This window comes from Dendropsophus ebraccatus, chromosome 6, assembly GCF_027789765.1.
Source record: "Dendropsophus ebraccatus isolate aDenEbr1 chromosome 6, aDenEbr1.pat, whole genome shotgun sequence".
Classification (NCBI taxonomy): Eukaryota; Metazoa; Chordata; class Amphibia; order Anura; family Hylidae; genus Dendropsophus; species Dendropsophus ebraccatus.
Genome location: NC_091459.1, coordinates 136,867,461 through 136,891,359, shown reverse-complemented (window position 1 = coordinate 136,891,359; position 23,899 = coordinate 136,867,461). Strand labels below are relative to the sequence as shown.

At 42.5% G+C, this 23,899-nt stretch overlaps 1 protein-coding gene across 14 annotated transcripts in view; it reads left to right on the top strand.

Annotated features, from left to right (window-relative positions):
• KLHL29 (kelch like family member 29) overlaps nt 1–23,899 on the top strand; it is a 656,253-nt gene that overhangs the window by 88,683 nt on the left and 543,671 nt on the right. The window contains exon 1 of one of the 14 annotated variants that reach the window (XM_069973101.1): nt 16,091–16,208. The exons of the other annotated variants lie outside the window; for them this stretch is intronic. The gene's annotated coding sequence lies outside the window, so the exon portion shown is untranslated. Of the gene's footprint in view, nt 1–16,090; nt 16,209–23,899 lie in introns of those variants that run through there. 14 annotated transcript variants of the gene reach the window in all.

The window sequence follows — 23,899 nt, the reverse complement described above, 5'->3', positions numbered from 1 at the left end:
AAAAACTCAAGTCTTCCAGTACTTATCAGCTGCTTTATGTCCTGCAGGAAGTGGTGTATTGTCTCCAGTCTGACACAGTGCTCTCTGCTGCCACCTCTGTCCATGTCAGGAACTGTCCACAGCAGGAGAAATTTTCTATGGAGATTTGCTCCTGCTCTGGACAGTTCCTGCCATGGACAGAGGTGGCAGCAGAGAGCACTGTGGAAGGAATACATCACTCAGCACCTCAGACTGGAAGGAATACATCACTTCCTGCACAGCATACAGCAGCTGATGAGTACTGGAAGGCTTGAGATTTCTTAATAGAAGTAAATTACAAATCTTTTTGGCACCAGTTAATCTGAAAGATTTTTTTTCTTTTTTACCTCTTTAAGACCTGGAGACAAAGCAAGACTGAACAGAAACAGAATCAAGGAATTGAGCAACTAGATAAATGTAAATTAAATAAATAAATAAAATTAAAATAAAGACACAAGAACTTGGAACAAACCTCGACTAAAACAAGACAATAGAAAACACATATGTATGGATCATATACTATAATCCGCACCACGCTGTACAAGCCAAGTATATTTAAAGTCTACCCAATCAGGAATTCTACCGTAAACTAGATTTTTCATCTAGATTTATTGTATCTGCAGCATAAAAGAGGTCATACATCACTTTGACAATGATTCCATATTGAATGGGGCTAATTCACTGGTTCACTGCTTGGATTTTACGCAACAGATCCAATGGAAAAATCTTTCACGCCAACATGGCCCGTGGAGTTCTCCTGCAAGGTTTCCTTTAAGAAAGCAAATTGTTTGCAACCAGTAAATACAGTATACAGTTTGAATCAATGAGGAGATGTTCACCAAAAATAAAATAAAATCTTTCAAATCAACAGAGATTTATATTTTATTTCTATATAAAAAAAAAAAACTCCAATCGTCCAATACTTATCAGCTGCTGTATGTCCTGCAGGAAGTGGTGTATTCTTTCCGATCTGATACAGTGCTCTCTGCTGCCACCTCTGTCCGTGTCAGGAACTGTCCAGAGGACTAAAGTTTTTTTTTTTTAAATAGAGATTTGCTGCTGTTCTAGACAGTTCCTGACATGGACAGAGGTGGCAGCAGAGAGCACTGGGTCAGACTGGAGAGAATACACTACTTCCTGCAGGACATACAGCAGCTGATAAGTACTGGAATATTGGCTTTTTTTCCAATAGAAGTAAATGACAAATTTTTGGCACAAATTTTTTGGGGGGTGAACTACCCCTTTAAGGGTGGATAGGATTTCAGGAAGCTAGGCCACTTTATACATGAGCGGTACGGTGCCTCGAGCCTCATTAATGTAGCTAATTCCTCTGAAATTTATACATGATAAAAATTTAGCCCTGGGATTGTTATCTTCTCTATGTGTACACAGATAGAATCCAAAATACCAAAAAAGTCACCCACGCCCCCCCCCCCCCCACACTGGAAAATTCTGGATGGTCGGCATGTTTACAGATCCACCAGACGGGACCCTTTAATGCAATATTTATTTAAGAGCCTATTGATCTTATTTCAGTATGGATTCTCGTGCATGCTGTGCCTTCAGGCTTTCATATATCACCTGACTTTAATTAAAAGTCAAGTTGTTTCCTTGCACCTTAATGAGAAATTAGATTTACAGGTAATGATTCAGAATTTAGAGCTCTGACCCCGGTGAGTTTTGTGGAAGCTTCCAGTTTCGCTCCGTGGCTGAGAAGACGGCACATTACTCTGCCGCATAGCTAATGAGGAGAAGCGGCACCCGAGCCGCCCGTCTTGGAGGAAATTAACCGAATATAATGTTATAATGAACATGTACGTGTAATTGGAGGGGGCCCGAAGCTGCAAGCTAGTTACCGAATCATAGGTAATCGCCTAGTCCTAGCGTGACTGGACCACTTTATTGACCCGCGCATCTTGACTTTACGTCCTCTATATACGAGGAGGAGTCACATCGTTTTAATAGTCATTGTGCGTTCATGTGAACACGAAGAAACTTTTTAAAGGGATTTTCCACTCTAGACGATCCCTTGTTAGAATAGTCTCTGAAAGGCTGTGTTCAAACATGGTGTAAAGTGAGACTGGCTCAGTTGCCCCTAGCAACCAATCAGATTCCACCTTTCATTTTCCAAAGAGTCTGTGAGGATTGAAAGGTGGAATCTGATTGGTTGCTAGGGGCAACTGAGCCGGTTTCACTTTACACCATGTTTAATAAATCTCTCCAAGGGTACAAACACACACACCGTATACGCAGCGTATTTACTGCTGTGATATGCTGCAAATACGCAGCAGATTAGATCTAAATAACAGAACACAGCATCAAATCTGCACCATCAAATCTGCTGCATATACGGTGTGTGTGTTTGTACCCCAATAGTGTGAACCCAGCCTAAGGGGCCTATTCCACGAAGCGACAATCGGCCAAATCGACCCGATTCGGCCGATTATCGCTAGGTGGAATAGAGAAAGCAATCAGCAGATGAACGTGTCATCGGCTGATCGTTTATTTAGGCCCAAACCTAAATCAGGCCGATTCAGCCGATTATCGCTCCGTGGAATAGGCCCCTAAGACAATTAAAAATGATCTCGATATCTTTACCCCTGCTATGACCCCCACTAGTTAGCCGTTCTCTTTGGAGAAACCTGGGATTAAGTGTTCCATTTCTATGCAGCACCACCACTGGCAGGGTAAAGTATTACACAGTACCCATTCAGATTAATGGGCAGGACAGGTCCTCCAGTGTAACAGACGCTCTTTGCCACTCTCCAGTCAGGTGATAGTGGGACTAAAGATCATTCACTTGAGGAAGATCTCCCATTTACAGGAAATATTATCAGGATAGTCTTAAGGTCCCCATACACTTTAAACTAATGGCTGTGGCTTTGACCATCAGTAAAAAAAAGTGTATTGGGGTCTCCCGAGTCAGAGGATGTTGGTGTAGATTTGGGTCCTGCATGATGGATTTTCCTCACCTGACCCCATTGTTCTCGAAGAGAAAAACCAATGCCAGAGCTATCCAATATTTTAAAATAGCACCTGTTTTTTAAAAAATCACCGACGTAAAAAAAAAATGTTATATAATCATGGCCAAAAAAATGTTATATGATCATGGCCCTTCGGCCGTATCCATGTTTTCTAGGACTCCCTAAGCTGGTCTTCAACTTCTCCAGCCACCGGGAGTGAAATGCCGGCCGCTCAGGTTTGGAGAACATTGCGGAATCTGAGCAGTCTAAGGGTCCTATTACACAGAAAGATCATTTGACAGATTATCTGCCAAAGATTTGAAGCCAAAGACAGAAACAGACTATAAACAGAGATCAGGTCATAAAGGAAAGACTGATATTTGTCCTCTTTTCAAATCCATTCCTGGCTTTGGCTTCAAATCTTTGGCAGATAATCTGTCAGATAATCTTTCTATGTAAAAGGACCCTTTGTCCGCTCTACTCTACCCTACCCTTAAATGTTGCAGAAATTTCCATGTGCTTTCAATAGTGTTCAGTAGACCTCTGGAACTCTATATACACATGGTCTGAGGGTGCGTGCACACTACGGAATTGTCGTGTATAACCCACGGCGTATTCTGTGGCACGACCCCGCACGCGGCAACGCAAAGAATTGACATGTCACTTTCGGCGGAATGCGTAATCCGCCCGTGCATAGAATAGTGTCTATGGCGTGGGCGGAAATGCGCGCCGCCACGTGTGGGGATGAGCGATGGAATACGTTGCGGTTTATACGTGGCAATTCCGTAGTGTGCACGCACCCTGAGTAAGGAAAAGATAAATCACTGGGACTCATTTCATGTAGACCAATGCCAGGTGAAGGCCTATGTCCGTATCACACAGGCCATGTTCTGTTTCCCCTTTTCCAGCCTATAGGATCCAAATATTGTTCCCTTCAAGAAGTAAAGAATAAGGTTGTTCTTGTAAAAGCTTGGAAATAGCATTGGGGATATGAGACGTCTTCCTGGCCCGGGGTCCATGCCAGGCGTATTATAGAGTGATAACCACCTTCCAGGCACGGCCTGATTGTGTTGTGTGTAATAGCGTCTCTATATAGGTGGCTGATGTAGTGGCCGGGCTCCTGGAATTACATTTGCACCTGTGTAAAATGTCTGTTTCCCGGCGCTGTCAGGAGATGGAAGTTGAGCCTCGGTCCCCTAAGAACTGATTAATATCTTCTGTAACGGTTCCTGACAGCGCTTCTTGTCGGCTGATTTTATTCCTTTGACTTTCTGAGCTCCCCCCCCCTCTTTTATATATATATATATATATATATATTTGTGATCATGTGTCTCGTTCTAGGCGGTGCGGGCCGGAATCCATCAGTTCTTGTTGTAGTCATGGCGCAGAGCGATTAGTTAACCCCTTCCGTCTTTCCAGTAGCTTTTCAAAGCCTCTCTTGTAGCCTCGCCATCTACAATGATTTTTGTGTATTGGCGTCCATAGATCATTGAGCTTTTCAACCTCTTTCAATGGTGCTTATGGGTAATGATTAACGGGGGGATAATGAAGGTGCATTTGTAACCATTAACTTCCTTTCCTCAATGACTTCATGCTTCCAATGATTTCCATTAATCTTTAGGTGTCTGGAGATACTATTGGAGCGCTACATCGCTAATTTATCCTTTTCATCAATACAGATGTAGCAGAGCTGGAAGTGCCCATTGGTATAGGACTGGTGTGAGCACTAGGGAAGAGACAACCTCTAGCACGCTCGGGGTCGTCTGAACCCGTGTGTGTGGCATGGAATGGAATAAGAGATGGCACATTAGCTTAAAAGGGGTTGTCTAGGCATATTTCGTTCCCGATCTGGCATGGAGAGAGGGAACTGCACTCCCAACTTAACTAATTGACACCCAGTGACTATGGGTCCTATAAATTATAATAGGATGATACTTGTTGACTCAGCGTCCGGTTGTGTGCCAGTCCTTCGTAGGACAGACATTAGTAAAATTTATTAGTGCAGCCCATACACAATAAGACCCAGCTCTATATGCTATGAAAGGATGTCCAAGAAGTGGATCATCTGTTGTAGACTACCTCTTTACTGTTGCCCTCCTACCAGAATGGCTACGTATCCAGATGGCCAAATCCACTATTTCTTTTGTATTGTTTCACAAAAAATGGTGACCATAATAAAGCAGGTTTTTGAATACATCGAGGTAATGTATAACTTTCATCTATGTCACATGACTAAGGGCCCTATTACATGGAGTGAATCAGATTATCGGTCCGTGTAATAAAGACAATGAGCGGCTGATGACAATGATCATCAGCTGATCGTGCCTTTTGGTCCCGCCTAAAAATCATCGTCCGTCGACCGTTCATCACTACATGTAATAGTGACCGATGACTGTGTAAAGAAAATAATAAAGTATATACATAACTGTCCATGCTCCCCGGTTTTCTCCTGCCTTCTGCCCACTGCCAGCCACTGGTGAAACTTCAGAGCTCGTCTCTGGAGTGACAGGCCACTCAGCCAATCACTGGCCGTGGCGGTCCTATCTCGGATAGTGATTGGCTAAGTGGTCTGTCACTTCAGAGATTGGCTCTGCAGTTCTTCCGGCAGCTGTGTGCAGAAGCCATGAAGACACCAGGGAGCGTGGACAGGTAAGTATATACTTTATTATTTTACACATATATATAATACAGCCCTTGCAGCATGATTATCGAGCTGTGTAATAGGCTCAGTAAACGAGCCCCGATCTAGCAGAGCGCTAGATTTGCAGGGGGGCAGTGACAGAAACTTTTCCATACAACAGTGTATATAGCTGAGTGTGAGTGCAGTCGCATTATAGCAGCAGTGTGCATAGCTGAGTGTAAGTGCAGGCACATTATAGCAGGAATGGAGAGGATAGGAAACACAAGGCCAGACAAAGACTCCAGGGAGCATGAAGGAATGAGCAGGGTATAGGGTGAGCACAGTATAGCAGCTCTCTCTGTCCAGGAAGAGAGAGGTTACAGCAATTGAGAGATTACCTCCACAGTCCTGTCCCCTGATGTAAGCCCCAGCCTGAAGTGGATCTGCTATGATTGGGAAGGAGAGGGAGACTTTCTGGGTCAGAGTACAGGGCTGTAGACCACCTGATCTAGCAGAGGGTTCGATTTACACTAGTGATCTGAGCTTGTATAATATGGGCTCTGCTACATCTACATACATGAGCCTTTTTACTTGCCATTCTGTACAGAATAAAAGCTATGGATTCCCTTTCTCTGCCATGTAGGATTATCCCCACAGATGCGAGGCACACACCGCTCCGTCCTCCATCCACATAAACAGAATTGGCCTTTTATGCGGCACTTTACCTAACCCATAAATGAAATATTTACGTATAGACAAACATAATTATAGACTGGTTTTCTAATTGTAACAGGGAACAGCGGGAGAATAATTACATTCATGGACTGCTGGCACTTATCGAACGACCTAGTACACAGAAAAGGTTAAATTCAGTTATATAGCCAGTGTCAATATTTCCCTCTGTGATTTATTTAGTGTATAACCAGCTTTCTATTTTAATGATTGAATATCCCATTAGTGGTTTCCGTAAAAGCCTTATTATTGTGATTGTACGTGCCACGGTGTCATAGGCTTATTATGGTTATTGCTTATTAGTAAATGCAGACAATGGCGGGGAACTACCATATAAAAAGACCCAGAAACATACAGAGGGGAAAAGCATCGGCCTTCATTGCAATCTTCTATGCATGGCAGGAGCCTATAAGGGGGCACTCTGCTCTGTATAATGGAGCTGGAGGCATAAGAAATTATCATCATCAATAAATTCATATTTTTACACTACCTCGTCAGTGCTACCGTGCAGGTTGTGATGGTGCTGGTCATTCCCATGAACAGCTACGTATTATATATATGCAAAATAAGTGTCTTGGGTGCACTGATATCTCCTCCCCAGGTAATCAACCACCTTCTGAGACAAGTCCGGTCCTGCTCTGCGCAGATTGTAGATACCCATAATGCAGTAGTGTCGTACAACAGGCTAGAAAAAAGAAGCAGGGCTGCTGTCAGAGGTCTGTGTGGTCACATGACAGCAATAGGGAAGGGGTGTGTGTTGAGCATGGACCAGTCAGGAAGTGAGAATCACAGAGCCGTGCAGGAGGACAGTGGTAGAAACTTTTCTATACAGCGGTGTGAATAGTGTAAGTGCAGGCACATTATAGCAGCAGTGTGTATAGCTGAGTAGAAGTGCAGGCACATTATAGCAGCAGTGTGTATAGCTGAGTGTAAGTGCAGGAACATTATAGCAGCAGTGTGTATAGCTGAGTGTAAGTGCAGGCACATTATAGCAGCAGTGTGACTGGCTGAGTAGAAGTGCAGGCACATTATAGCAGCAGTGTGTATAGCTGAGTGTAAGTGCAGGCAGATTATAGCAGCAGTGTGTATAGCTGAGTGTAAGTGCAGGCACATAGCAGGAATAAAGAGGATAGGGAACACAAGGACTGATAGGGGAGCATGTAACCCCCCCCCCCTTTCCCAGTTCATCACTGCCCTGTGATGTCACCAAGTTTCCCGCCTTGCAAGCAGATGTTGAGATGTTAGACATATGGTCCTCATCTTTGAAGGGGGTGAGGGGTCGAGACAGGAAAAGGGGCCCAACTGCCTTGAAGCCCCGCCCAGGTGACACTGTTAACCAATGAAATAAAGTGAGAGTATTGGGGGGGGGGCGGTTTTATAAAGTTTTCACAAGCTGTAAGATCTTAGGTAGTAACATGGTAACAAGTTAATTAGGTTGAAAAACTACAGAAACCCCACTGTGTTGATCCAGAGGAAGACAAAAACCCTCTTGAGGCCAATGTGGTATCTAAACCTTCTGACTTTAATACAAGGGAAATAGAAGGGCCATGAAACTGCGTATAGACTCCATGTTACATATCCAGCCCTTTCTCCATTGGTCCTTCCGTATTTTTCCAGTGACAATTTTGTCCATTCATGGTAACGGAAACAAAAGTCTGTCTTTCCAGCTGTTCCTATAGCTTCTGCCTTGTCAGCCGTTCTTTTTTTCCGAGCTCCCGCGCGTAGACTCCGAGCCGCGAACCCCCATAATGAGTCTTTTTGCATATTTCCTGAATGATTAATAGAATCTACATTTTGCACTTATGAAGAACGGTAACATCCTAATAAGTGCTGCGAAAGTCTGCCGCGCCGCTAATGCATTAATCCAATGGTTCAGGATGCATAAGCATGAGAGATTATAAACCACTCAGACTATTAACCTATAGCTCCTGCATATAGTACTATATACCCTCAGGGTTCGGCCCTCCAGGATCTATAAATAAAACTGCGTGTGTGTTTTTTGTCCCCCCCCCCCTTTTCCGGCCCTGATCATCCATCTTTGATACGGGAACGATGACTTTATTTCTTTGTAGCAGAGTTCACCCGGTCCTGTGATTCCACTTTTAGCTGTTGTTTTTTTTTTTGCTGTGCCCGGCCATGATTGGTTTATTTGATGTAATGCACTGAATGTGTTTTGATGCCCCTCGAGATCTTGGAGAGCACTTATGTCAAAGCCATTACACGGGATAACCTTTGAGCCGCCGAGTGCGTGAAGAAATTGAAAAGAGAAAGTTAGCGGCAAAGGCAAATAGACAATAGTTTTAATTAGTTTAGTAAGTTTGTAGCGTTTGATTTTTGTACAGTTCATAGAGTACGGGAGAATTAAAAAATTAAAGGGAATAATATGGCTGAAAATACAGGCGGCATGTTATAGAGCTGGAGGAGCTGAAAAGATTGATATATATACTGTATATATATATATATATATATATATATATATATCATTTTGTGGAAAAGATTCAGTATTTGTTCTTGTCAATCACTGTTCATGCTGGGCTAAGTAGTCAGGTGGGCGGTGCCACTGACAGAGAGCTGTTAATCACTAATTAGCACCGCCTGCTTGACTGCTTAACCCAGAATAATCAGAGATTTACATGGATAAATGAAAATCTTTTCCAACAAAACTATATATCAATTGGCTCAGCTTTTTCTGCTCTATAACAAGATGTCTACAGGATTTAAAATTTAGTTTTATCCTTGGTGGTCGTTTGGTTAATCAATACATAAATAAATTAATCCTTTCAAATCAACTGGTTTCAGAAAGTTATATAGATTTGTAATTTACTTTGATTTAAAAATAGCCAAGTCTTCCAGTACCTATCAGCTGCCGAATGTACTGCAAGAAGTGGTATTTTCTTTCCATTCGGACATGCTGCTCTCTGCTGTCTAGAGCAGTAGTAAATCTCCATAGGAAACATTTTCTGCTTGGTTCCTGTTACAGACAGAGGTGGCAGCGGAGAGCACTGTGTCAGACTGGAAAGAATACATCACTTCTTGCAGGGCATGCAGCAGCTGATATGTACTGGAAGACTTGAGATTTTTAAGGCCCCGTTCCCGCTCATAATGGGAGTATATGGGAGGTGCGCGCTCCTGCCCTGTCCGCGCTGAAGAATGAACATGAATTCCCCTAGTTTTGCTCAGTGGGAACGGGGCCTAAATAGAAGTAATTTACAAATCTGTATAACTCGGCACCAAAAAATATTTTTTTCACTGGCATTTCCCTCAAAGAGTTTGTCTGATAGTAGGGAAAAGGACCACTATGTGGTTGAGGTTGCTTTAAAAATTCAGTTTTCTGCTACTGTTTGAAGGCCCGTGAACCCTAGAATACAATAGGTTTTAAGTAGTGCCGTATACTTTCTAGTGGCCGTGTTTGGTACTGCAGCTCTATGCTATACTGCAATATCAGGCACAGCTCATACTAAGTGTACAAAGCTGTGTCTAGGAAGCAATGAAGGGGTTGCGGCATGCATCTGAGTGTCTTCAAACATCAGAGGAGGACCCCAATTAAAAATCCTGGAAAACCCTTACGAGGACCTGATATCTGCACTAGGAAATGTTTGCATTGTTCTCTGCCGTGCTGGAATATCAGGACTATTGTTCTCCGTCAGCAGGCCCTGTCCATGGTGCTGAATCCTATTGTGCGTTAGTATAGCAGGGATGGGGAACCTTTGGACCTCCAGCTGTTGCAAAACTACATTTCCCATCATGCCTGGGCAGCCAAAGCTTACGCTTTGGCTGCCCAGGCATGATGGGAAATGTAGTTTTGCAACAGCTGGAGAGCAGAAGGTTCCCCATCCCTGTGATGGAGCATTATGCAGTACACTGAGTGGAGTCATCTTCTGGTTATTACATGATAGGAAGCAGGAACTTAAGTCGTGGTGGATCTGGGCTGCATCCTCATTTCATAGACTTAAAGCCTCCTTATGGCTGAGAACTGTATGAAGACGTCTTACAAGGGAGAAGACTGATCCGGGCCTAGTGCTATTAGCCCGGCCCGCACACCGCTCTCGTCTTCTCCTGTTTGGCTAAGCACTGTCATATTGCTGAGCTCTATGATATTGCACCTGTTGAATTAGCTCATCGACGGCCGCCCCGGCCGTCTTAATGGCATAATACTGCTGGACTGTGTGAAATTACACCTGCCGGATTATTTAAGCTGGAGCTGAATTGCATCTGTGAAGAAACTATTTCTTCAGCTGCTAATAATAAAAAAAGCAACTGCTGAGAAAAGCCGCCCAATGTCTGCACATCATCACATTCGCGGCGGAATATTTTTGCATATTTGCCGGGATAATTCGCATGTGCTATGTTCGACCGGAGAGAGAAAACATTCCAGCAATTCTTTCCTTACATCATTCTTTCCTCTGATCCTGGCATGTTATAGACGGCAAATAAAAATTCTTCTATGTGCGTCCCAGGAGATTTGCTAATCCACGCTACTCACAATGGTGTCTGGCTGTAAGGCAACTGGTAGGAGCAGGAGCCCTCCCCCACTTGTCAATATGCTATGCATGCTCAACCCTGACCCTAGTTAAAGGGGTTATCCAGGATTAGATAAAGCACAGCTACTTTCTTTGCAAAAACAGCGCCACCCCTGTCCTCAGGTTGTGCACAGTATTACTATTTAGCTCCATTGACTTCATTGGTATTGGGATACTAAAAATCACACTGAGGACAGGAGAGATTTTTCTGGAAGTAATCAGCCATGTTTTTCTAATTTCTAATACCTTTAGGTTCAAAGTAAGTGGGGTTCTCAGATACTTTATAAAATTATGGTAGTATACCAAAATAAAAACTGCGGACCGGCACTAATTAACCAAACATAGTGGCCTACATAGACCGGAAATGCAGCAGGCGTATTACAGGGTGCTCTCCCAGGAAAATGCAGTTAATGCAGAAATAGAACATTCCACAAGAAAGAGTGTAAGGAGGCACTCACTGTTAAAAACTCTTCTTTATTTATTTGTCTTCATTAAAATCATTGAGCGTGTAGCAGTTGTCGGGGACGCAGTTCAGTAGCTGACAGTGAAACAGCCGTTTCCCGCGCACATGCACGCTTCCTCAGACACTGACTTAGGTACCTGAGGAAGCGCGCATGTGCGCGGAAAACGGCTGTTACACTGTCCCTGCTGGCTGCTACACTCTCTGAATGATTTTAATAAAGACCAATAAAGAAGAGTTTTTAACGGTGAGTGTGTATAAACTTACACAATACTCTATCCGGGGTTGTTTATGCTGGAAGTGGACACCAAACGGTGATGATGTGCATTGCAGCCTGGCAGCGGTGTTTCTAGGATATTTTGATACATATTGATTTTGTATAATGGAAAATTAGAATTCTTAAAGTTTAATAAAGTTAAGCGTGGACACATCTGTAATTAGACCAGGACCTGAGTTTTCCTACATAGAATGTGCACAGTTCAGTTTACTTTTTCTTTTGAAAAATGGTTTTCTGTACCCAGTTCGGAGTTATTTATTAAGTTTACAGCCTGATATTTATTGAGACAGATATGAGAGTCCAAGGCAAGCCCGGCCAGGCCATAGTAAATTTCACGTCTCTCCTGTCAGTTGTAACAATATACAGAGTCTGTGGTGGAAGGGGAAGTGGATGTGTGCGGATTCGGAGCAGATAGCTGGGCAGTACCTCCGCTGCCATAGTAGTTTAACCAATGCAATAAATATCCTGAGCTATAAAACATGTCTGTAATGGACCTTCAAAGATGACCAGAGAGGGAGTCATAAGACTTTTTGCAACAAATGTTCAGAGAGTTGTTGCTTTAGCACAAAATTACTAAAAAGTCCTAGAAATACTCGGGGCAGGTGCCTCTGTCCAGTATTACCCCATTATATATTTATAAGAAAATACACACAACATGTTCATCCTATCCAGTTTAGTACAACTTCCGTGTTGCCACAGATACAAGCTGACTAAATAAATATAAAATGGGAAGCAAAAACAAAATACTATTTTATCAAGAGTGACCACAACCTACACCCAAAACCCTTATGTGCGTTTCACCTTACTGCTTCTTCAGGGGGATACATTTTCAGTAATATAGATTTCAGATCCCTAGTATAAAATGTGAAGCTTTCCAGACTGTATACAATGCTGTGCAATGCTTGTATAGATGCAAGTTTAACTCTTTATTATGTGTTATGCATAATGTACAGCGGAGCAGCGTTATCCGAACCTGAGTCCTCAGCATTCGATATTCATCGGTTGTAGAAGCTGGATGCTGCCCTAGAGCTGCCAGAAAAAACATGGAAACTGGTTATGGCTGTATCCGTGTTTCCCAGGACTCCCTAAGGTGGCATCCATTTTCTGCAACAGTGGGGAACCAAACGCTGAGTGTTCAGGCTCAGATAACGCTGCCAAACCTGAACATTTCAACAGATCCGCTCAACACTACTTATGCAGGGTGGGCCATTTACATAAGCACATGTGTATTCATGCTTGACTTCCTTCAGAATAAAGGGCTTTTTAAAAGGAGGAGACCGTTGGCCAAATAGGCCAATTATTGCCCCGTGTAAAAGTCACCTGAGGAACATGCAATTGTTCGTTTGTCGGCTGTTCATTGAGATAGTTCGGCCCTAATGACGATATAAGTGAAGGGCAGCATAATCCAGTGCTCGCTTGTGTGGTCCTGACCGTGTAATTATTAAGCCATGAAAAAGACTTATTTAATGTTTGCCAATTGACTCTCATATTAACATGGGCCTGCCCATCTAAAAAGATCTCATTGCATTGTAATTCTGATTAATCTTTTGAGTCTTGTTGTGTCGGGGACCCTCTATGGTGTGAAGACCCGGGCCTAATGTCATCCAATGGCCAGATCCATCTCTGCAGACAAAGTTGGGAGTTGCATTGGTAAAGAACCCTTTAAAACCGAACCAGTACTGAAAACTGAACTAAATCTAAAGAGAAGAACTGCTGGTAGGAACAAGGGTGAAAAATACAGCAAGGCCTACGCTGGTGAGCTGCCATTCTATGCATTAGGCCTTTGGCAGATTAAGAATGTAGCGAGAGCTCATGGGACAATGTTCTCCGTCCTCGGGGCCTGATGCTTTGCTATGAATGTCCCTAAATCAACTTTAATGCTCTTATTTTATCAAAAACTATCTAAATACTTTATGGATGGGGGATAAAAAAAGCCATTGTACTGCCCAAGATGTAGTGAATGACCCCCCCAACCTATGTGACTATTTCCCATACATATTCATGGTGAAAAATCCCATTGCTGATCTATAATCCGGGTGATGTAACTATTTATCTGTAGATCCGAGATCCGGAACGATCAGCTGATATTTTCAGCAGCCCAAGATCATTTACTTTGCTCTTGGAGGCCGGAGGTTACCATGGCGATCAGTCACTTTGCTTACTTACTCTCTTCTTCTGCGATAGTTTATCTACTTTATCTTCATCCATCTTGAAAAGGTTAGAGAACAACTTCAGGCATTGAGTAATGGCCTTATTTTATAGAAGAGGTTGATGAAATCTGACTCCTATCTTTACTTCCTGTTAATGTACTTAAATGGAGAAAACTCTGATTAACTCATATGGAATGAAGCCGCCGCCGCGTCATTTCTATACTCCTGCGAAAACCGATAACATCAAAACTGGATCAAAGACCAGAATACTAATAGCGGGGAACTAAAGATGGGCAGATCTGGTATAACACTAAAATTATATATATATATATATATATATATATATATATATATATATATATATATATATTTATTTATTTATTTTATATATATATATATATATATATATATATATATATATATATATATGTATAGTATTATCATTGTATATTATTGTTTACTTTAGTGTTGGACCATATCTGCCATATATATATATTTTTATATATATATATATATATATAAATATTGTGACAATCTGGGAGTTACTCACTTGCTGGGATCGCCATCTCCTGGGCCTGAGACGGTTGGCACATCACAAATTGCAGTCCAGTCAGTGCTGTATGCTTTATACTGACCTCAGTCAGCTTTATTTATCCGTTCAAAAAACACAAGACATAGGCAACACTGCCAATAAAATAAAACCTAGGCCGTCTAGCCACTGACTAACACCACAGCTTCCCTAGCTGTCACTTATGAGCCTAATGCTCAATATCACCAGCTCCACTGGTCTTACCCAGACTTCTTGTCTGCAGCTCCCACAGGCCTAGTGCTGCCTGTTCTCCCACACTGGGAGTCTTCACCTGGGAGCCATCACCTGGGCAGCTCTGGAGTCTCTAATAGATCCACCAGGTGGTTTCAGAGCCTCATTAGCTCTAGGGCTGGAGTGGAGTATCTGGAACAGGAGCTCCACCTGAACTCCAATTCCCACTCCAGAGGCATAGAACTGCCTCTTACAGCCCCACCATGCCACATATCCTCCCCCCCTGACAAAGGCCGTAGGACTTGTCACTTTATTAACACCCCCTCCTGGGTCAAAGGTCCTACATTGGGGTAAGATGTGACACCATTCATGCCTTATCTTCTTCTCCTGGGGACACAACCCACACTGGTCACTTTTTACCCTTCTTTTCTTTCTGTGATACTTGTTGGACAGCAGGCTAGCACAGCTGTGATGGAAGACCTTATTACTGCAGCCGCACTTCTTGCCTCGCTCACTGGAAGGACGCAGTGCAGGTGTGAGAATACACAGCACATTTTCACTATGTTTCCGCATCTCATGCATTCTCACTGCACCACATTGGGAAAAACACACCCCACAAACCCAGCATACATACCGCTTACTGCCACAGTCACTTCTCATATGCTGTTTGACTTTGTAGGTGACTCTCCTGGTATTATGCAAACAGATACGCTTGTCAACAGTCTTCTCACCCTCCTTCTTACCATCTACAGCAGATATCTGGTTTCCACTAGCAACCACATTGGCCTCACTTGACTCAGTAAAGGCCACCAAACTCTCTGTATTGTTTTCAGTCACAGCACATTCATCCCATGCAATACTCTGGTCCTTACACACCACGACCTCTAGGGGCAGCACTGGACCTTCATCACATGCAATCTTCTCGTCATTACACATCATGACCTTTAGGGGCACACTAGAGCTAATCCCCTCTACTGCTTTTTCTGCTTTAGAGGTTAGTTCACACCCTGAATTCACTGGAACTAACTCTGTAGCACACCCATCATTTACCTCCTCAGGTTGTGTGACATAGTTATGGGTTACATGCATGTTAGGCAGCAAATCTGACATTACATTACTGCTATCACCTAACTGCGGGGTGACATTACTGCCATCACATACCTGCGGGGTGACATTTTCAACAATCATTGCATGCAATACATTTTTATCATTAAGTTCATCTGACATTTCAAGTCCATGTTCAGACTGTGCAATAACCTCATCAGGTATCAGGATGGTCTTGTCAGCCACAGGATTCTTCTCCTCACTTGGTAGCATTGCTGAACATTTGGACTTATTTTGGTCACAGTTCACACAGTAAGATAGTGAGGCTCCACCCACTGGTAACTCTGGGATGTGTGTATATGGTTCTCCTGGCTCCTCCCCCTTAGGCAGTGGTACAGTACACTTTACTGGGGACTCTCCCTCCCACAACTGCCAGAAATAAGGAAAGTCTCTGCCAAGTATGAACTCCACCTGAAGCTCCGCACAGACCTCAAGCACATGATTTACTGTCCCATAACAAGTTTTAAAGTCAATTAGAATAGTCTTACCATACGGCTCTGGTCGACTCTTCACAAACAGTATAATATCCGGATGGACCCTGGACACCTCCTGGCGACAATCCAGGTCAACCAGCAGTGGGATTCCACCCACCAGCAACTCACAGGTTTTTGGTTTAAATCTCTCTGATCTCCTGACCAGAGGACAGTAAGATGCACAGACACCCGCTCCCATGCACCTCCAACATGGCGCTCTCTGCTCAGTGACTGCCGCTTGCTGTTGGGGTTGGTTGCTCTTAGCAACAACATCATGGCGCCTCTGCAAAAGTGACTTTTTAACACTTGGGCTTTGGGCAAAAGCACATCCAATTACACAACAGTCCATTCTCATACATCTCAAGCCTGGCTCTGGCTGGTTGGCTTTAGGGACGGCACCCTCACGCTTTTTATCTGGAGAATCAGACCAGGACGCAACTGGGACCTTGGTACAGCAACCACTGGGCTTGGACCCCTGTGCTTTCTGGTTAGCAGCCCCCTGCAGTGCAGTGCGGGGTGTAGCAGTACATGCACTTTGTACAGGAGCTTGCTTATCCAATGTCCTTTGCAGTTGGGCCTCAACAGCCTCCCGCTCTGCTTCAAACTGCGCAAGGTTATAACCCATTTGTTTGGCCATGTCTTCACGGCGCTGTATGTCCCATATGCGTCTGACATAGTCTTCTGCTAGACCCATGGCAACTATATTCTTTATGCAGCAGAAACACCAGCTTCAAACATAAGCAATACTGGCCTTATCCAGACAAGACAGTCTCTGTAGGTCTCTCTCCACAGCAACACAGTCTCTGTATGTCTCTCTCCACAGGGACACAATCTCTCAAAAGGCTTCCGGCCCTTTAAAACCAGCAGAAACACAGTCTCTGTATGTCTCTCTTGCTCCACAGAGACACAACCTCTTATAAGGCTTCTGGCCCTTTAAATCCAGCCACAAACTTCATGTGCCATTTTCTTGCCCGCATCCTCCACCATATGTGACAATCTGGGGGTTACTCACTCGCTGGGATCGCCATCTCCTGGGCCTGAGACGGTTGGCACATCACAAATTGCAGTCCAGTCAGTGCTGTATGCTTTATACGGACCTCAGTCAGCTTTATTTATCCGTTCAAAAAACACAAGACATAGGCAACACTGCCAATAAAATAAAACCTAGGCCGTCTAGCCACTGACTAACACCACAGCTTCCCTAGCTGTCACTTATGAGCCTAATGCTCAATATCACCAGCTCCACTGGTCTTACCCAGACTTCTTGTCTGCAGCTCCCACAGGCCTAGTGCTGCCTGTTCTCCCACACTGGGAGTCTTCACCTGGGAGCCATCACCTGGGCAGCTCTGGAGTCTCTAATAGATCCACCAGGTGGTTTCAGAGCCTCATTAGCTCTTGGACTGGAGTGGAGTATCTGGAACAGGAGCTCCACCTGAACTCCAATTCCCACTCCAGAGGCATAGAACTGCCTCTCAAAGCCCCACCATGCCACAATATATATATATATATATATATATATATATATATATATATATATATACACACATCAAAAATGGGCAGATCTGGTCAGATCAGTACTAAACTAAAAAATCTAATAATAAAAATATATTAATAATTATTATTATATTTTAGTGAACTGCTGGACCAGATCTGTCCATTTTTATTGTGTTATATATATTTTACACACTAAGGCTCTATTCACACAACTTATGTTTTTGTAAAAGTACGGCCTTTGTTGCAATCGGCCGTACTATGTTTGAGAACATACGTTGCCTTGCCTTCTATGGGATCCCGGCTGGAGCATATACACATATTATACGCTCCGGCCGGGACCCCTCGTGACGCCGAAAAGAACTGACATGTCAGTTTTCTGCGGCCGCTATTCAGTGGATCTTGGGTGAATAGCGGCCGCAGAAAGCCCAGTCAGTGCACACTATGAAGCGAGCGGCTGCGGCCGCAAGCTTCATAGTGTGCTGTAAGGAGTTCTGATGCGATGTGCTCGCATCAGAACTTTGCAGCGTGAAAGATCATTCTGACCGTATCACGGAACAGCCGGTCTCATACTGTGTATGAACTTAGGCTAAAAATAAAGAAAAGACTAGACTAAAATAAAGAAAAAAAAATGAAAAAAATAAAGTAATGATAATATATATATATATATATATATATATATATATATATACAGTATATATCTTAACCACACACATGCCCTTTTTTATCAGATTGTTTATACCCATGTTTCTATACATATCATAATTCCATTCATTGTCCAATAATACCCCTATACAGTTCTTACATAAAAGAGTATCCAAATACTGCTGTTATACTGCGTCTGGATTACATTATCATATATATTCCCAAACACTACTGTTATTCAGTGATCGGATACAATCTCCGTGTTACATTATTATGAATGGAAGTCTTGGGTGGAATTTCCAAGCATAAAAATCCATGGCGAATCCAGAGCAAATCCACATCTCTAGCGTATAGATTGTGCTGTGGGAAAGGCATAATATCACGTTCCCATCACTATATGCAGACACCTGGCACATATCCATCAGCAGCCTGTCACATAGGATGGCCACATATACAGCATGTGCACATACAGACATGGCCCCCATTGCATAATCTTTACAGCATATAGTTTGGGCTCAGTCCCTACATAGTTCTTCATCTTAATAATAGCAGAACCCAGACTGATGAGAATAGAAGCTTACTCACAGGCCTAGTACATACTGCAGAACCTGGATTTTAGTTGTATCTGGCTCTTGGTTGGCTTAAAGGGGTATTCCAGAGAAATAAAATTGTGTTTTAACAACTAATGCCAGAATTGTTTCCATACATTTCTTCTATAAATAAATAAATAAATAAATATGCAAGGCTTCCAGTACTTATCATCTGCTGTATGTCCTGCATGAAGTGATATAAAGTTATATAGATTTGTAAATTCCTTCTCTAAAAAAAAATATCCAGTCTTCCAGTATCAGCTGCTGTATGTCCTGCAGGAAGTGGTATATTCTCTGCAGTCTGACACAGTGCTCTCTGCTGCCACCTCTGTCCATGTCAGGAACTGTCCAGAGCAGTAGCAAATCCCTATAGAAAACCTCTCCTGCTCTGGACAGTTCATGCTCATGTGCACTTATCCTCTGTGAATGGCTGCTTAGTATTTCTGCAGTTACTATTATACCTATTCTGTATTTTAGACTCTACACTAGCTTATGTGCTTATATGTATTTATTTTTTTGCATGATTACAGTCTTCTTATTCTGTACTAACCTTAAAGGGTGACTCCAGTGATTTTCCCCCATTTCAAATTAACTAGCATCAGAAACTGCCAGACATTTGTAATTTACTTCTTAAAAAAAAAAACTCCAGTCTTCCAATACTTATCAGCTGCTGCATGTCCTACATATCTATGTCTATGGCATACAGCAGCTGATAAGTACTAGAACACGTGAGTGTTTTTTTTTTGTTTTGTTTTTTTATAGAATTAAATTACAAATTTGTATAACTTTGGGTCCCTTTACACGGAAAGATTATCTGACAGATTATCTGCCAAATATTTGAAGCCAAAGCCAGGAATGGATTTGAAAAGAGGAAAAATCTCAGGCTTTCCTTTATGACCTGATCTCTGTTTATAGTCTTTTTCTGGCTTTGGCTTCAAATCTGTGGCAGATAATCTGTTAGATAATCTTTCTGTGTAAATGAACCCTTTGTGACACCAGTCGATTTTTTTTGCTGGAGTTTTTAAGACCTGGGCAAACTGAACTGGAGCATAGTCTCCATTAATAGGACCATAAATAAGCGGATACTATAGATAAAGACTGATTCTTCAGCCTAGAATCTCAACACAGTATAGTAATACACAATTTCTAAAAAATTCTAAACTTGACAAGCAATTTTAAACAGTAGAACACAGTAATAAATTCTATTTTACGGCCTATATAAGAGCAGCCATCCAGCCAGTGTTTTGCATATCTGCTTGTAATCCTCATTCAGATATCATGCCGTAGTCATCTGGTAGGAGGTGCCGAGAATAGAGAAGGGGGGGGGGATAAAATGGCCGTTGTGCATTATTTATGGGCCGTTCCGTCACTATGTGAGCTCTCAGGATTTTACTCCTCGTAGATAGTAACCACTGTATGCCTGTACAGATAGCATTTATTGCATGATTAGCTCCATATAATAATGTCATCACAATGGTAATCTATTCTCGCTTTCATCAATCACTCTTATTTAAGTATACATTTGTGTCAGCAGTTAAAATACATTAGCCCGCCTGCCGACGGTAATTGGCAGCGTTACATTAGGAGCCAGTGGAACAGTATCTTGCCTCAGCAGATAAGGGATTGGGAGGATTTATCAGCTCTCCTTGTCTTTACTTTCAGACTAGTTATTGGGGAAAATGTGAAAATTTAATCTTCTGGTAAATTACTGATAACCCCCCCCTCCCCTCCCCCCACTGCTTAGTAGTCCAGGCCTTGGCCGTCATAGACCCATCACTGTGAATTATAGGCTCGGCTTGATGACTTTCCGAGCTTTTATAAGGACAATTTTAGATCTGGCTGATTTGTTGTCTTACGAGACTCTTAAAAACGGAGCTGCCCAACGCCTGTACCTTTCTTTATGATGACAGTGCTTGTACTTCAGCTGAGAAGACTGTGAAAAGCATCGCCGATTTTATATTTTTTTGCTTTTGTGTGTATTATAGGCATTACATAAAAAAGTGCAAATAAAAAGCATAAAAAAACACACTGAACAGCATAAAATGTGGGTTTATTGCTTTAGAACCACACAGGTGTGACCTAGAGGTAGAGGACCCGGCGATTAGAAATGTTGATTTGTTGGTTCATGCATATAAACAGGGGATCTGCTGCCGACAATGATGAAAGTGATTGACTACCTGACTAATCCAGCAGGTCTTCACCATCAGTTGTCGGCTCATGTAAAGGTTTTTAAAAAAGGACCTGTAGTCATCCCAAAAAATAAGATGTTACTATCACTAAAGGGGTATTCCGCTCAAACATAACTTTTGATATTTTGCTGCCCATGGTGAGACTAACAATTCATTCCATACTTGTTATTATCTATTCAGTCTCCTTCCCCCAGTTCTGAGCTGCTGCTTTCTGCTGAAGACACAAAAATCTGTGCTGAGCTTTTCTCTCTGTCTCCCCCTCCTCCCCCCTTCTTTCTGAGACAGCTGATGTAAACAAGTTCCTGACTGTAGCTTCTTTGTAATGCAGGGAGGATTAATCATAGTGAGTTTATCAGCAACTTGACCTCAGAATAACCCTCCCAGCATTACAAAGAAACTACAATGTTGCAGATACAGCCGGTCACGGACTTGTTTACATCATCTGTCTCAGAAGGGAGGGAGGTTGAGCAAGGGGGAGATGGAAAGAAAAGCTCACACAGGGATTTTTGTGTCTTCAGCAGAAAGCAGCAGCTCAGAACTGGGGGAAGGGGACTGAATAGATAATAACAAGTGTGGAAGGAATTTTTAGTCTTACCATGGGCAGCAAAATATCAGAAGTTATGTTTGAGTGGAATACCCCTTTAAATAGCGTAGGCTACCCTAATCACACACCTTTTTACAGTTTCTCCATACGCCCTTCTGTTCTGCAGATATGTAGAGTTATAGTTTCACTAACAATTTTGTTAATAGTCAGATGGGCGTGAACTTACGTTTAATGAAGGGAGTGACTATCAGGTGATTGGCATAATTATACAGTCAGGGGGTATGTATCTGACACACACTCCTGTCAATGTAAAACATTCACACCCTATGACTCTAATCACTCCCATCTCCCTTTATTAAAATTAGGTTCACGCCCATCTGACTATTAACAATATTGCAGGACTCAAAAGAGTAGTCGACCACGTTTTTGAGTCCTGCACAAAAGCCGTGTACCTCCCGCAAATGAGTAGAACACAGTCACATAATGACTCCGTCCTGCTCATTTAAGTCAATGTGGCCGTCGGCCGCACGTCGGGCTGCACGTCCGCATCCTTTTTTCACTGATTCCTCATGTGCAGCCCGACGTGTGGAGAAAAACGCGATGTGAACATGCCCTTACTGTATAGAGTCCCTTTTTTTCCTCAGCATCCTTTTTTCACTGATTCCTGACGTGGAGCCCGACGTGGGACCGAAAGCGAGGTGTGAACATACCCTGAGCGAAGGAGGAAAAAAAAAAACTATCCAGTAAATGAAGGAGAAAAAAAGGGACTCTATAAGTGACAGAGAAAAAAGGACTCTATAAGTGAAGGAGGAAAAAAGGGATTATAAGTGACAAAAAAAATAAAAAAATTACTCTATAAGTGACGAAGACAAAAACGGACTCTAAAAGTGAATGAGGGAAAAAGGACTCTAAAAGTGACAGAGGAAAAAGGACTCTATAAGTGAAGAAGGAAAAAAAGAGACAAAAACGGACTCTAAAAGTAAGGGGGAGGGGAAGGACTCTATAAGTGACAGGAAAAATGGCCTCTATAAGTAAAAGAGGGGGGGGGGGAATTTACTCTGTAATGAAGGAGGAAAAAAGGGACTATAAGTTAATGAGAGAAAAAAAGGACTCTATAAGTGACGGGGAAAAAAAGAGACTCTATAAGTGACAGAGAAAAAAGGACTCTAAGTGAAGGAGGAAAAAAGGGACTCTATAAGTGATGGAGACAAAAACGGACTCTAAAAGTAAGGGGGGGGGAAAGGACTCTATAAGTGACGGGGAAAAAAAGAGATTCTATAAGTAAAAGAGGAGGGAAAAATTGACTCTATAAGTGAAGGAGGAAAAAGGACTATAAGTGAAGGGGGGGGGAGTACAAAACCAAGTAAAAGTAGAGATCCTTCATCTAATACCGGAAGAGGTGGGATACAGCCACTGCGATGGTGTTTAGCCCACCATGGTCTCTATGGCTGAACAGTAGGAACGGGTGGGGGAGTTGAGTATCAGCAAGCTTCCTGTGCTCCATCCCCTGACGCTGACAGCACTCGCAGCCCTTCTCCAGCATGGTGGCTGAATGGAATCAAACGATGAATAAGACCCAATGCTTTCTAATGGATTGTGACTTCATAAAACGGAGTGATCACTGTTATTATATATGCCTGGAGCATACGCCGCCCGCGTGTAATAATAGGCCTATAGCTCTTCTATAAAATCCTCGCACGTTCTCTTAAACCAAATTGCATCAATGCTAAAACCGAACAAGGAGCTGGAAACAAAGCCACGTATAAGCCCGCTGCTTCTCCCTGATAAATCACCCTGAAAATTGCTCCATGTTTTATGTCATGTAGATAAATTGTTGTGTCGGAAGACTCCATCCCTCCTCACAGGATGGCTGTATGTGCGTGTATACTCATATATAGAGATGTTCGTGTGTGTGTGTATATATATATATATTTTTAGATATAGATTGATAGATTATGATTATATATATATATATATATATATATATATATATATATTTATGAAACATGGTGTAAAGTGAAACTGGCTCAGTTGCTATTAGCAACCAATCAGATTCCACCTTTCATCCCTCACAGACTCTTTGGAAAATGAAAGGTGAAATCTGATTGGTTGCTAGGGGCGACTGAGCCAGTTTCACTTTACACCATGTTTGATAAATCTCCCTCATAGTGTTTTTTTTCTATTCCCCTCTTAGTTTTCTCTTCGTCATAAGGCTGGGTTTACACTGCATGTTTGCAATCCGTTTTTGGTTTTTTTTGCAAAAAACGGATGGAAAAACAGATGCTTTCGCGTCCATTTTGATCCATTTTTCCATTGACTTCCACTATATTAAAAAAAAAAAAAACGCATCTGATCCAATCCAT